The 16,856-nt window shown below is 37.7% G+C and overlaps 1 protein-coding gene across 2 annotated transcripts in view; it reads right to left on the bottom strand.

The window, feature by feature from the left end:
• NR3C2 (nuclear receptor subfamily 3 group C member 2) overlaps window positions 1-16,856 on the bottom strand; it is a 357,173-nt gene that overhangs the window by 296,922 nt on the left and 43,395 nt on the right. The gene's annotated exons all lie outside the window — the stretch shown is intronic.

The raw sequence follows: 16,856 nt of genomic DNA, 5'->3' as shown, positions 1-16,856 counted from the left end.
TATAACATCTGTTCATGCAAGTCTCCCTGCTTAGAATTTTCTTTTCTCCAGTTTTCTTTTCCTATGCCACTGTCATCTACCTAGATCCAATACAAATTCCCTATTTTATGAAAACCTGGTCCTGCCCATTCCCTCCACCCAAGAGACACAGCACAGATCAGTATAGGCAATTAAATTCACTGGTAGGTAAAAGAAGTTTGATTCTGAGGAATCAAGCATTACCCTCAGGCTTGCAGCACGGCTGACTGAGACTCATACAAGGCCAAGCCCTTCCACATAAGCCTTTATGAAGTTAAGAGTCAAGTCAAAGAGAACAATCTCCAAATTAGAAGGCAGAAAGGTAGTGGCAGTCCTCTCCAGGATCTCTAATGAGTTAGTTATTATTTATTCATTCACTCATTCAACATTTATTTCACCTCCTCCTCAGTGCCAGACCCTGAACTAGGTGCTAAGAATAAAATAGGAAGATGGTTCATGCACTTAATACCTCATATTAATCATGCACTTACTATGTAACAGCTGCTCCTCATGCACATTACTAATTTTAATTATCACAACAAGACCCTAATGCTCCTGTACCTGTCCAAGCTCACAAAACCAACCAGTAGGCAAGCCTAAATCTGAACACAGATGTGTCCAACTCCAAAGCCACTGAACCACAATGCCACAAGTAACTCAGTGAGGAATTATGAAAAGTATAAAATATATATTTTAAAATGCAATAACTGTGTTCATAGCACATAAAATTAATGTCTATAATTTCCATGACAGTATACATTAATATAATGCATATATTAATTAATGTATATTAATTATATATAAATGTATGTTATATTAATTTTAATAAAGAACTAGTCTGGATATTTTAATTCATAACATAATTTCTTTAAAAAATGCTATATATAGCAGTGATCAATTTAATACTGAGTTTTTACAACACAACCTATGTGTAGGTTACCAACTTCCTACTGTCAACTAAGAGATCTGTTTTGGAGAAAAGAGTGAAATAAAAGTCACTTTGAGTACTATTAAAAGGAGAAAACAGCATCTCATAAGTAAAGTTCTGTTACACACAAAGCAGAATGGTACTACTCCTTCTCTCCAACAAAAAAATGATCTGCCACCACCTCAACTCTTAAAAAATGTAAATGGCTAATGCCTCAATTTTATCAAAGAAAATATTTTCAAATCCAGTTTGTAACTATAAATATAATTTACCCTAAGTATAAATAAGTCCTATAAAATAGATTTTACAACACTCAAAATAATCCTCAAAATTAACCTGAGAAAAATAAAACATTTGCAACTTGATATTTTAATGTGTGACATGTAGAACAGCATGAAATGTCATCACGCTACATTTTTCAGTATAATGCATAAAAAGTGGCTATAACAGGAATTAAAGCCGCAATTTTGAATAATTTTTAGCATTTTCCTTTCTGAGCTGGAAAAATCAAGCATGAGGCATTGAGAAGAAATAGGTCTACAGTATTAAGAGATGTTTTATGTTTATATAATATCAAGACACCTTAGTTATGTGTTTCCTATGCTCCAGTTTGCAGTATCCTAGAGATCTAGTAGATTTTTGCTTCTGTTAGAGTCCATACTTTTGCCCTTGGTTAAAAATTATGGGTTTTTTTATACTTTGAATATACCATATCTGAAATCAAACATGACAGTTTTGCTGCAATTTTATGAAGTTTTATAAACATTAAACAACAGCTATTTGAGTAGGAATTTACCATTGCAGAATGTAAACTGGCTAGGCGCAGTGGCTCATACCTGTAATCCCAGCACTTTGGGAGGCCAACACAGGAGGATCACGAGGTCAGGTGATCGAGACCATCCTGGCCAACATGGTGAATCCCCGTCTACTAAAAATACAAAAATTAGCTGAGCATGGTGACACGTGCCTGTAGTCCTAGCTACTCAGGAGGCTGAGGCAGAAGAATAGCATGAATCAGGGGGTAAGAGGTTGCAGTGAGCCAAGATCACACTGGAGCAAGACTCCGTGTAGAAAAAAAAAAAAAAAAGTAAACTAACATTACCAGTGCAAACGATCTAAGTTTACAACTTTAACACTATAATCCAAGGACACAGTTCGACTTCATAGGGTCTATAAATAAGTACCTTTTGGCCAGGCACCATGGCTCACACCTGTAATCCCAGCATTTTGGGAGGCCAAGGCGGGCGGATAACGAGGCCAGAAGTTTGAGACCAGCTTGGCCAACATGGTGAAACCCCATCTCTACTAAAAATACAAAAATTAGCTGGGCATGGTGGCACACAGCTGTAATCCCAGCTACTCAGGAGGCTGATGCAGGAGAATTGCTTGAATCTGGGAGGCGGAGGTTGCAGTGAGCTGAGATCACGCCACTGCACTCCAGCCTAAGTGGCAGAGCTAGACTGTCTCAAAATAATAATAATAATAATAATAACAATAATAATAATAATAAGCACCTTTTAAACTTGATGGCAGCAATAAGGAACTATTACACACTTAATACAATAATTGGGTTTTTGGATTTTTAGAACCAAGATTCACTGGCAATTACAAGGAAGAAAAAACAATACATTTTATGTAGACTCTACTTGGCATCTATTTTTCTACATATCCAAAATGTAATTTAAATGATCATTTATAATATATGATTCATATTCTCTACTACCAAAAATATTTTTAAAGTACAAATATTTTCTCTACAGTAATAGAAACTAAAATTTTCTTCAATTTAAAATTGATAATTTTCAAATTATCAATATTAGAATACATAGTAGTAATTTTATTTCTTATTCTTATATATGTCTCATATAAATCATATTTATTTAACAGCACGCTGGATCTTCTTTGTCAGGAAGAAAGTATCATGAGAATTGTATTACTGCTTTATTTTTTTCTAAGAGGAAATACTGAACAAAGACATACTATATAAAATACAATCAACTGAATAAGAGTTTGTTTTTTTACAAACTGTACACATAAAACGCACTAATACTATGCATATCAATACCATGTGGTTTTGAACTTAATACTGAAGTTTAAGATTTAGTAAACATTCCAAACAAATAAGAAATTATATTTGCTAACTTTAATTCCCCAATATGACAGGCTCTGCTTGTTCTATTTAGTGAAAATTACAGAGTTTTCTTATGCGGTTATCATTTGATAGCCAGAATGTTCTATTATCTGTCCTTCATAAAGTACAACATAAATGGAAACAAAGTGAATTAAGCTAATAAAACACTGCATTACTGTTCACCATATTTTTCTTCAAAATCAACTATAAAATATATCAGTAACTAGGCTTACTGAACCACTCTGCAATTATAGGTTCTATAACAGTTGCAAAGGACAACCAAATAGTAACAAAGGCTACATAACTAGGCCACCCACACAAAACGTGTAAACTCTACTCATGGAAGAATGGTAGAATGCTCTTCTAGAATAACATTTTCCTGAGACTAGAAAGTAGGTCCTGGATCTTCCCATGTCCATTTTGTCCAAATGGATAATTGCTCCTCTGGTATTAGCCGACCATCAGGAGTCAGCAGTCCCTTAAGCATAAGTACAACATGAGCTCAGAAATCAGCATCACAGCTACGGAGAACTTCCTGTAGGACAGCCACAATGATACTGCCAAAGAGGGGCTCTGAGAAATAAAATACCACCCAAATGAATGACTACATTCCCAGGAAAACAGACTTATCACATCAAGATTATATAATAGGAAAAAACTCTATGCATCATGTAGCTCGACTAAAATGCTTAGTTATCTCATTCTTACCATAACAAATTATCTGCCAGACAAGACCTTCAAGGTCAACCCTGGCAACAATTAAAAAATAATGAAAAGCATTCATCCCTGAGGCAGAGTTAGAATGTTTTAGTTTGAAGCAATGTGCTGTATATTTTATTAGCTATAACTTGCTTAATTATTCATTGTGACTCTTCTTATATTCCATACAGAAACCTCAGGCTGCTCAGATTTCTATCTGAAATCTTTCTTTTCCCTTATTCAAGGGCAAATGCCTTAAGAGACCAAAATTTTTGTCCACCATTTTCAACTGAACACAAAGGTGTATCTGCTTAGAATTAAATACTAAATGAAAGCCAGAATGAAAGTGCAAGGGAGAGAGGAAAGGAGGAAAGAGAAAGACAGATACACAATTTCATCATCCTAAATGAAGTCTGACAAGACTCTCCACAGAGGTCCTCCTCCTGCACCTCAGCCGCATGTCGCCCCACCCCACATCGCCTGCCTCCCGCAGACATCTTGTGCCGCTCTCAGTCCCTAGGACCTGCTGTAACCTCGAAGGTTGACCAAGGTTTTGTTGGGGCAAGACCCTCACATTCCTTCCCATCATTACTCAGGATCATCTGAGTTGACACCACAACTGCCTCCTTGAGTTACTTTCAGGCACATTTTGCCGCTCAAAATGGAGCAACTGTCATCGGGTTAATCATCTGCCTGTTTCAGATATGCAGGGGGTGTGCCAGAGGTGCTCTCTGCTGGAGGCACAGACAGGGATAAGCAGAGGACCCAAGGTGGTCCTGTACTGGAATGCCAACACAAACAGAGGAATGCTATTGGTGTGTGCAAGATGGAAACCACTCTAAATCCCCCCCCCAACCCCCAGGAAAGGAGCTACTTTAACACCAACAACAATGAACCTGGGAATAAACTCCCCTCACTCACATGAAATTGAGGACTTCTCTCCCCTCTCTCCACAGCTCTGAATGGGAGTGTTCAAAAAAGAAAATACAACTTTAATACCAAAATTAACAGGGCCACTCCCTTGTGTGGTCACAGGTCTGAGCCGCAGGTGAGTCTCAAAGGGGTAACATTCCTGAAAAGGAGCATACCTTAGCTTTCCATATAAACAACTAAGGCAACCAAGTAACCTGATGGTAATTTTTCATAAAAATGACCACAAATACTATGCTTAACCAACTTCACATGTGGGGATGTCTAAAGAGAGCTGTCTAAAGAGAGTTTGGAGTCAAACCGAGTAAACTGTAAACAACGACCTCAGATAATCAAAAAGTCTTTTACCTAGGAAGGATTAGTTCAACTCCCTCATTTTAGAGCTGAAGGGAGGAAACCCTATGCCAAGAAGAATGAAGCGATTTGTTCAGCATAATGAAGTCAGATATTGGCAGATCTAGGGCCAGGCCCCGCGGTAGCCTAACTCAGGCTCTGCAAAATTTCTATTACACTACAAATTGCTGTAATTCAAGAATTCCCTGTAGTCAATTTCAAGAGAAAGGACTACAGAATGTTAACTTATTTTTACCTTATTGTTCCTAATAGTAGGGTTTTGTCTTGCTCTTAAATCAATGGGAAAGATACGTAGCTCTCGTACATACCCTCTTTCTGGACTTTGTCTCGGTCTCTCTACTCTGCAGTCTCTGGCACACAGGCACGGTGGGATGGACCCTTTAGCCTCTGCCTGTCTAGTGTAGTCTAACCTCCTTTTTTCTTTGTGACTTAACCCATGTTTTCTACAAAGCAACAGTTCTCAGCTAAGAAACTAAATAGCTCAACCTCACTACAGTTATGGACGGCAAAGAAACCTACTTCTGGTCAATGTTATATAAATGGAAGTTATCAGCTGGAGATTCCAGGAAAGCTCTTTAAGTGGATTTGACTTTTCTTTCCTGCAGAAAGCTCAAAGCAGATTTTATTGGTTTGTACCTTTTGCTTTTCATTGACTTTCACCTTCTTCAAGGATCCTGGAGGTACAGCAGCCACTTTGCCACCATGAGGCAACAAGCATGAGGATGAAAACTGAACAACCAAAAAGAAGGCTGAACAGAAAGTCGAAAAGAACCTCAGATCCAACAACGTTACAAAGCTTCTACTTTCCTGACCTGGGCTGCCTTCCTCTAAACTAGAGAAAGAGAGACCCCTATTTGATTAAGCCACTTTAGGCTGAGTTTTCTGTTATATACAGCTAGAATTATTTCCGATGGAGGTATCTATCATGTGTTAATGGATATCCCCAAGAAAAACAAAAACAAAAACAAAATCACAACAGTATACTCCCAATTGTATGTTTCGAATTGTTTTGGTCACATGTTTGGACCAGTTGCTAACTTAGTTAAAGGAACATGACAAAATCACTGGAAGGGAGAGGAATCTGGAAGTGATAACACTATGTCTCATGGTAAAATACACTCATCTCAATGCATAAAGTGTTAAAAACAGTGGTGTCCTGAGAAAAGATGTGGCAAGTTATGTCAGTAAATGTGATAATCCCTAAGAATTTAACAGCGACAGCACCATCCAACATATGAATTGGGCATGCTGTTTTCTCAGGAGGATGGATTTTTATTCTACACAGCTAACTCTAAATGTCTTAATTATGAAATTTGGAGCAAGCAGTATTTTACAGGTGGTATAAAGAACATCAAGACAACCTGCTACCTATTTACCATCAAATTTTTTGTGGCCAGAAGCCTGGTCAGGATATGAACATATCACTAAAAATCCTGCGACTACACTGCATTTCTAATAAGTCAATTTGTTTAGAGTCATTCCTGAGCTACCCAAGAATTCTGAACTGCTACCTTTGCCAAACACATTCCTCTCTCTTCATGTCTTGTTTGGAAATTCTAGTAAGCTGAAGTGAGAAAATGGCTTCAGAAAATAATTTACATGCTATGGTAGCTTACTTTTCCCCTGAATATTAGACAAGTCAATAAAAATCCAGTATTTTAGGGAAAACAATAAAGTAGAGGCTGAACATCCTTCATCTAAAATGTCTGGAACAGGAGTGTTTTGGATTTTGGACGTTTTAAGATTTTGGAATATTTGCATCCTACTTACTAGGTGAAAATCTTAAACCTGAAAATCTGAAATCTAAAACATTTCAGTGAGCATTTCGTTTGGTGTCACAATGGTGCTCAAAAAACTTTAGATTTTGGAGCATTTCACATCTCATATTTTCAGATTAGAGATGCTGAACCTGTGTTGAGGGAATGCATCAGCCTTAGTCACTCTCCTAAATTATAAATCATGAACATTTCAATCTTCAAAAAGTATATTTAATTACATCCAAACATCATATCCAACTATATCAACCATTAACAATTCCAACATATATAACCAGATAGAACATTTTTTGAATGCTTAGATATAAGTTGGGGAGACCTTTAAACACTTATTATACAGAATTCAATCAACTTATTTCTTAAGATTGTTTATCATTTAGTCACTGTGATGCCCAACTACTAATAAGAGGGTAATAAGTAAGAAGAATCAGTAGGAGTGGCTGACAATTGGAAAGTACTCTTTAGTCGCAGGGCTGGCAGAAGACCCAGATGAGAAGGGTACTTTCCTACTCCTCTGCAGATCAGCCATCCCCACTTAGGGGACCTGGGTGACACCTATCCATAGCAAGCAGGTTGGAAAGGGGCATATGCTCTCATACTCTTTGTCTTTGCAGGACACCCTACAGCCTGCTAGCTTACAAAAGAAAGCTTTGCCTGGCTACCAGATTATAACTAATTGTGCTATCTATCAATTTTGTAAAGACTTATGTTATACCTCAATTAACTCAATGTTCAATTTAGAGGGCTATCTTTCATCTCAAATTTCCACTTTTGTCTACCAAAGCATTACACTTAGCCCTTCTTAAGAGTACAGGAAAACCTCTCTCAGCCATACAACCCAGCTTTTTTGGAGCAATCCAACTTGTAATTAACAGCAGCGAGGAGCCTGGTCAGGCCCTACACAAAAAGCAGGGACCCCAGTTATAATAATAATAATAATAATAATAATAATAAGGGACTCACTGCAGAAAGAACTTGGCCTACCTGTGTATGAACAGAAAGATGGCAGGTGCTTTGCCAGGATTCTACAGGACACAGATAAAAGGTGTTCAGTTCAGAATTCAACAGGTAAGAGTGTCAAAGGCAAACACACTATTTTCAAGATAGCAATTTGAAAAATTTACCTGTGTCTCCTCTTTCCAGTATATACAGCACTTAAAAACATACTGAATTTTTTTGTACTTTTAGAAGTCTTCTTGTCCTTTGATCATTTCTTTCCTTATTTATCTCCTAGTATTACTTTTGTGGAGTGGGATGGGGCTTTCATCTCATAATAGTTACAGGAAAAAGACTGTATTAAGAGAATGTGCCAGTTTAATAACAGAATCTGTATAGAATTTAAAAACTAAACTGTACAAAAAGCACTTGTTTTGTACTGATAAAAACATATCTTGCATCTTCCATGCATTCCATAGGTGATTACAGTGAGATCATCAAGTCTTACATATATTTTATTTCATTTAAATTTATAAAAGGCATTCTTTTGTTTACTATAACAGACCATTAAGGACAAAAAATATTAATACTAAATGCATAAAGAGAAACAAGAATTGTGAAATCTAAATTATAAAGAACATCAGGCTATTGAAAAAATCTGACCTGTAACTCTATGCCTCAACTTTCAAAACCATTACCTTTTATATACACAAAATAAGAGCATGTAATATGATCATTCATATTGTTTGTGGCTTGATAAGAAAATGGCAAAAGGATAAAACATAGACTGGGGAGGGACACACCAGGGAAGAGGTAATGTCTGGGCATGGAGGGAAGGAAATGTGATCAGGAATCCTTCAAGTATATACTCCTTAAAAAAAAAAAAGTATGCAAGAAATATGCAAAATGTTGACAATTGCATCTGAGAGATAAATGAATGAATGTTTGTTCTATTCTTCTCTAGTCTTTTCCAAAAGAAAAGTATCTTAGGGTGGAGTTAAAATATTCTCCAGTGAAAATATGCCCAAACAGGATTTAGGGTTAGGTAAGAAGTGTGAGACTGTAGCAGGAACTCAAATGTTCTGGGAGGTGGCAGGCAGAAAAGGTATTCAGGAGGGCCAAAAAGTAGCGCCAGAATCACCTGAAAGGAGGACAAGGCAGGGCTGCCTAAGGAGATGGTACACTATGAGCACTGTGTGAATGGAAAACACAACAAGCTTCTATTCAAGCAGCTGCTGTTTACTGGGTGATGTGTGATCCCAGAATTCAGCACTGTATACATCAGCTTACTATGAACCAAATAGGCATAAGATGGTTGATTCATTGCATAAAATGAACCTTTAATCTTAAATAGAGAGGAAATCAGTAAAATAATGTTAGCAACAGCAATCCTGAACTAAGATTTTGATAGGCCCCCAAAATTGTCATAAAGTACATGCTTACCTATAAAAGTAAAAAATTATGCTTGCTCGTAATATGACATTTAAGAGTGAAGCCGGAAATTTATTTTATCTGGTACACCACAGTAATTTGCTATAAAGCTTTATGAAACAGCTAAAATAATGCTACGGCCAGAAACCAATTGTTGCTAAAATGCATTCAGTTAAAATGGAAAATATAGGGAAATAAAACACTGTAATTGTCTCTCAACCCACATTGTATATTATGTTGCTAAATTATATACCATTATATTTTCTACATTTTAATATGCTTTCCCATAGAGGAACTGATAGCATAAGGGAATGATTCTCTGCTTTTATTCCTGAGGACCTAAATAATATCCCACACATATTTATAAACCAAACAGGGGCCCAGCCTCTTATTAGACCCCAAAGCTTATAAAATTTGTTTCACAGAAACATGACATGTAACACAAATAGTTTTCTGTTCTATTTCTCATTTGGAGTCACAATTGTACATCTCATATTTAAAGTGAGCTACAATAATATGAAAAAAATCAAGGTTTTCTTAATTTTAGAAATCTTTTAATAGCATATTGTATAATTCTCACAAATATCGTCTTTGGCCTTGATACTATTTTGTTTAACCTCGTCCATCCATTGAATAGTTGGAGCAAGTAAAGCAGAGATTTCTGCTCCCCAAAGAAAGGAGAGAAAGCCATGGCCTTGATCCAAATTTAGCAGGATGTTGACAAATCATATATTAATAAGTAACATGTGTAGTGTTTAAATAAAAGATCAAGGCCGGGAGTGGTGGCTTACACCTGTAATCCCAGCACTTCAGGAGGCCGAGGCGGGCGGATCACCTGAGGTCAGGAGTTTGAGACTAGCCTGGCCAACATGGTGAAACCCTGTCTCTACTAAAAATACAAAAACCAAACACTACATGTTCTCACTTATAAGTGGGTATTGAACAATGAGAACACATGGACACAGGGAGGGGCACATCACACACCAGGACCTGTCGGGCGTTTGGGGGCTAGACTAAGGACAGCAGGGGGTGGGGGATAGGGGAAGGATAGCATTAGGAAAAATACCTAATGCAGATTACTGGGTGATGGATACAGCGAACCACCATGGCACGTGTATACCTATGTAATAAACCTGCACATTGTGCACATGTACCCCCAAACTTAAAGTATAATAACAATTAGCAATCATTATAATACTCTAAAAAAACATTAGCTTGGCATGGTGGTGCACACCTGTAATTTCAGCTACTCAGGAGGCTGATGCAGGAGAACTGCTAGAACCTGGCAGGCGGAGGTTGCAGTGAGCCAAGATCGGGCCACTGCACTCCAGCCTGGGTGACAGAGTGAGACTCCATCGCAAAAAAAAAAAAAAAAAAAAAGAGTCAAATGTCTCCTTTACTAGAGGCTTGAGAATGTTTTATGTTACAATTAAGGAATAATGTAGTCTAAAAAAAAACCTTTGGAGAAATAAAAACTTTACATATTTCAAGATGGTAAATAATTTTTTCAGTACAAAATCCGTAACTATTACCAAGCGCTTGGTTTAAACAGAAACCCCACACCTGAAATTTAGGGCAATGTTTTAAAGGCCTGAAAATAATCTGGTCAGCCAAACATACTGAATGTACACCGTTTCCACAATATACTTAAGATCTGATAGAAAAAATAGAAGCATTTACCAGACATTAACAGAGAAGCTTGAATTAGAAGAGACAGACCATGAGTAGAAATTTTAAAGAAACTATTTCATGATCCTTTTTACATTATATTACCAATCCAGATGTTCTATGAATGTCCTAAAATATGAAATGGGAAAGATAACAACGTACTTACCCCCTCTTTTAAGGTTTAGACTTCACTGAATTCACTATAGAAACCAATTGTTTCAGAAATATTTATTTTAGGCAAGATTTAACTTGTGTTTTTTCCCACTATCTTCTAGAGCAATGAATCCAAACTCTCCCTTAGGGCATTTGCAGTGCAGTGTAACTTTTCTCACTATACGTTTCTCCCACTGCACTTGCACTCAGTGAGGGCAGGCATGATCTGCGGGTCCCCATGAGCTAGCTCAGCTCTTACCTACTGCTCTACGAATGTGTACTGGACACAAAGAGAGGACTGGCTACCAAGACTGAGAAGGCAGGTCAAGGAACACGGTTCTTTCTAAGGAATCTCAAATTGGAGTTCACTATATCTAAAAAACATAATTTTGACCATTGTAAAGTATTTTACTAAAATAAAAGCTGCTTTCTGAGACATGCACATCTGTGAAAATACATGCATGTTTTCTGGTCCTCAAAAAGTAATGTAAAGTTTTCCCTTGGTTTCATGGTGAACGCTCTATCTCTACAATATCTTCCATAGGTAGTCAGCAGCTGCTAATGTTCACAGTTCTCTTCCATTTTTATAAATACATTTTTCAATAGGTATAGATTCAAGTGCTGGTAAAAAGATCATTATTAAAATGTATTGTTTCTATACAAGTTTCTAGGCAAGTGGAAGATCCCTCAGGCTGTCATAAATGCTGAAGCTTTGTTTTTGTTTTTTTGGAAATATGAAGAAGGTAGAGTTTTAGGAGACAAAATGAGATTTCCCAGCAATTCACAAATTAATTTCCCTATCTTTGTTTCATCACATGCGTTCCTCACAGAGAAATTGGGAAGGGAAATGAAATAAATGTGAAGGCACATGGCATTTTTTAGTAGGGAAATCGGTTTAAAGTACAGTCATTTTTCAATGATTCACACGAGTTTGTGGGAGCATTATCTTAAATCAGTGGTTCTTAATAACAGGTGTACAGCAGAAGCACGTGTGAAGCTTTGTGAAAATGCATACACCCAGACTGTGCTTGCCAGCAAACCTAACTCCAAAGGTCTTGGATAGAGCCCTGAAATGTGCCATTTAAAAGCTCTGCAGATGATTCTGATTCACAGCCCTGACTAATGAGGAGCTGTCACGGGGCTCAGATACTTTGGGAGATGAGTGGGCAACGTGCCTGAGTGAATGGGCAGTCGTGGGGACAGCGACGAAGTGAAGAAGACACGCCTCACCTAACGGTGGCAGTCTACTTAGCTCCAGCTCCTCAGGGACATGGGGATGCAAGACTGGTATTACCAGGGTTTCCATTTTGTTACGATAGAAATCAGGATTCAGCTAAATGCAAAACTTCTCGATGCTGAAATGTTGCGTTGTTTTTTAAACATGCTAATGATCACACTGAGGCCCTGGCATTCAGTGAGTAATTTTTGCTTCTCAACTGGAATACTCTGAAGTTATGGAATAGTGGGGGCTGCAGTTTTAAAACACATGGCCATAATATTTTCCTCCCTTTCCATAAACAGGAAAGGTCTATTTCCCACCCCTTGTGTCTTGGCTGGCCTCATGACTTATTTTGACCAGCAGGACTAGGCAAAAGTGACACTGTGTGTGTCCAGAGACTGGGCCTCAAGGGGCATTGCAGCTCTCACCTCTCCTGCTGCCATCTCAGGAAGCCTGGGCCAGGTTACTAAATAGTGAAAGAACACAGAGAGAAAAGAGCCTGCCTAGCAAGTTTCCCACATGATTGAGGCCATCTTAAACTCTCCAGCCCCAGTGAAGCCATCAGAGGACTACAGCTGCCTGACTGGGTCCAGCTAAGTCCAGAAAACTGCCCAGCCAAGCCCACCCCAAACTGCAGAATTATGAGCAAATACATAGATATTGCCTGAACCAATAAGTTTGGAAAGTTTATTAAGCAGAAACAGAAAGCCAATATAGAAATTGGTACCCAGAAAGTATAGTACTATCATTAAAAAACAAAAACGAAAACAAAACAGCTGGGCATGGGACTTTGGGAGGCCAAGGCAGCAGGATTGCTTGATCCCAAGAGCTCAAGACCCACCTGGGCAACATAGCGTAACCCCAACTCTACTAAAATAAATAAACAAATAAATAAACAAACAGCAGAGTGTAATGGTACACATCTGTAGTTCCAGCTACCAGAAGGCTGAGGTGGAAGGATCACTTGAGCCTGGGAGGTTGAGGTTTCAGTGAGCTGTGACTACATCACTGCACTTTGGCCTCAGGGACAGGGAGAGACCCAGTCTCGAAAAATAAAAATTAAAAAACATGCAGCATCAGTTTTGGGACTGGGTACTACACAGAAGCAGGAAAATTAAAAAAAGATAAAGACTGGGGAAACAGCAGTTTATTGTGGTAAAATAATTGGTAACATTTTTGCCTGAGATAACTTGAAAGATGGAAAATACACATAATGAACTTAATAGATGTGGCTAAGACAATTTCTAGACAGGATGCTGAAAATATAATCTGGTTTCTACCTATGATAAAGGCATTGGAAGGAAAAAAAAACATCAACTAAAGAAGGAATTGTTCAGTTTGCAAGCAGAATGTAGGGGGAGATAGTTCAGCATTTGCTGGGTTGGAAATAAAGCTGTCTTTCACTCTCAAAGTTTTGAAAGTGATAGGTAATCACTGTGTGTGTTGGGATGAGGGAAGCGGGAGTAACAGTAGGAAAAAAACAGGATATGCACTTAAATACACACGTATGTGTATGTGTGGAGAGACGAAATGTTTTCCAACTAGTTACTTAAGATATTGTTTTACATCAAAATAAATATGAATCGCTCGGTATAGATTCTAAATTGTCATTAATTTTTAAGAAAGAATGTACAAGTTCAAAGAAATTTTACTCTTGTGGCTTGTGGTTTAGGGCTCTCCCCCTAAATCTTCTAGAATAGGCACTTATTGGGGGCAGCAGTGAGATAAGCAATTTAGATGAATCCTCAACTGTGGGTTTTGGAAACCTGGCATCAGTTAATGTTCCCAACAAGGTGAGAATCATGGCAACAATGAGTCATGGAGCTACAACTGTACCACAAGGGTTATCCCAACCTGCAGAGATCCACTTCTCAAAAGAAAAGAACTGAAGCAAATGGCAGAAAAATTAAGTAAAACAGATTTCTGTGATTCAAGCAGATAATACCAAATGTGTGTGCTAAACGTGCTCATACATACATAGCAAGTCAGGCTCTTAGAGCTTATTTGCTCTCACTGAACATGATATTGAACCATACGCAATATCCCAAACTCATGACAGAGCAAGAAGGTATGTTATATTGAGCTATACAAGCCAGACAAGATAACAGCCCCAAAGCAGGAAGCAGTAACAGCAGTCTGGGGTTACTTATTATGATGGCAAAGAACACTAAATACATCAGCTGATCCTAAAGGGCACCATATTTTGTCATAACGGTTTCATTCATTCAAGTAAAATTATTGACCATGTGTTGTGCTGTATGTGCCAGGAATTTTAAAATGTTAATCCTGCCCTCAGTGTACTTACAGGCAGCTAGAGGTGGAAGCTATACTTGGGACACGGCATTCCACTATGCTCACAAATGCAACTAAGCTCCTAGGGAGCTTAAAATAAATCATGGTGTGATCATTCATCAAGGAAAGGTTTTGGTCAGTAGAATCTATTTAAGAAGACAGGAAAACGGGCAATTTATTTTAGACAGATTTCTATTCCAAATGTCTAAAACAAAACAGTCTTGAATTTTAAGCAAATGCTCAGCTCTCTGGAATAATCCCAACACCAAAGTTGTACTGAACATATCATATGCAATATTTCATGACACATCACATAAATATAAAGCAGCACATAAATTTCATACATAAACAGACTAAAAATTCATATGTTACTACTTATGGGTAATAAAACTTGAAATAGTTGTGTTTTCCCCGGGGCAAAGTCTCTTCATTTTATCCATTAAAAGTTCAAGTCAATTTGAGAAAAATTTATATCCAACCATTCTGTACATGTCTAGATTACCCTCAACTTTTTTTTATAACAAAGCACCTCTTGCTAAAAAAGACTTTAGAAAGGTAACTAAAACTTTACTTGAAACTTATTAATTGCAAAAACACTAGAGATTTATTTTCCTTCTACAGTCAACTAAATAAGCTGAGGAGAAGAGTTTCATTAAACAATGAAAAACAAGCACGACTTTCATACCATGGCTTGATGTTTTTAAACCTAAATAATAATATAGGGACAAAAATGTCTGCGTTCCCTGGAAATAAGTTCCTATAAAGATCCTTAATTCATTTAGAAATCATACAACAGGTCATTTTCATGTATTCCATGAAGTAAAATGTATTCGTGATTAGCTGAAAACATTATACTCTAATAAACTTTGCATAATTCTAAAGCAACTTTGAATCATTTCATTACCTTTCTAAACTTTTCTTTACACAGTAAGTATATTACCACAGGGAACTTGGTTCTCGCCAATCTCTACTTTGCACATAAAGGACAATTCAATCTATAGAAGTTGATGTTTTGCTCATTTTAATTTTAAAGATCTAAAAACCCTTCATTTTTATGAATTATAAGACTTTAAGTATTAAACATAAACTAACTTGTACAAATGTTCTCTGGAAATTTCAAAATTTGCCGCAGGAACCCTATTGAAATTTGAAGTGTGGATAGCTACTTAGGCATTATATACCATGGATTATATACAACAGCTGCTTTCACTCAACATCCCTTCTGGGTTTCCATGATGGGAAATGCGGCCAGCAAAGACCAGCCCCCACAATTTCTCTCAGTCTGTGACCTGCTCTGCTGACCACCAGAGAGGGCCCAGCAACCCTGAGGAGGAGGGTGGCCTCACTCCTGACACCAGGGCCTCAGTGTCTGGTGTGCAGACCTGGGTGAGCCAGGGGCTTTCATCTTGACTGTCTTTCAGGAAGACTTGTGCAATAAAAATAGGAAAGCTTTTGGAGCCAGAGTCCTGGGTTTTAACTCTAGTGCTAGTGCCTAAGAACTATGAGGCCTTTGTCCAGTCAGATAATCTCTGTGCTGTGGATAAAATACACAGAGCCGCCAATCTCTCAGATGGGAATCCTGCCAAGATGTGTTATCACACCTTTAGCAAACACACATACAAAATAACAAGAAATCTTTCCTTATTGTTAGTCTTCATTTTATTTGATAGCACTCTCATAATTCATTAACAATTCTAACACACAAAAACTCTTTTCCTTTTCCTAATCTCCTAAGCACCTTTTTTCAATTTTTTTTAATTGAAGGAATTCTGATAAATGTGAATCGTTCTTCTGCTCTAAACTGAGAGTGAGCAGCTCATCATACATACAGCTAGGGTGCAAAAATGGAAACTGTCGCTTAAACTTTCTTTTGGTTTTCAGTCAACCCAAAATATCTGGGACACTGAATTCATTTCCTAAGGCTGACATAAAATACCATACACATTTATTTAGTGGCTTAAGACAACAGACATTTATTCTCACACAGTTGTGGAGCCCAGAAGTTCAAAATCAAGTTGTCTTAACAGCCACACTCCCTCTGAAGGCTCTGGGGGAAACCTTCCTTGCCTCTTCCAGTTTCTGCTGGCTCCTGCCATTCCTCGGCTTAACTTCATTCTCTGCATCCATTGTTATATGGTTTCCCCTTATGTTTCTCTATCTCAAATTTCCCTTTCCTTTCTCTTATAAGGACACGAGCTACTGAATTCAGGATTCCCTCATCCGGAGACCTTTAATTTAATTACATGTGCAAAAACCCTATTTCCAAATAAGGTCATATTCACGGATACCAGGGATTAGGAAGTGGACATATCTTTTTGGGAG

This window comes from Sapajus apella, unplaced genomic scaffold (genome assembly GCF_009761245.1).
Source record: "Sapajus apella isolate SASKATOON/1434 unplaced genomic scaffold, GSC_monkey_1.0 scaffold61, whole genome shotgun sequence".
Lineage (NCBI taxonomy): Eukaryota > Metazoa > Chordata > Mammalia > Primates > Cebidae > Sapajus > Sapajus apella.
Note: the sequence above shows the minus strand (reverse complement) of the source record. Positions and strands in the feature narration are given on the sequence as shown.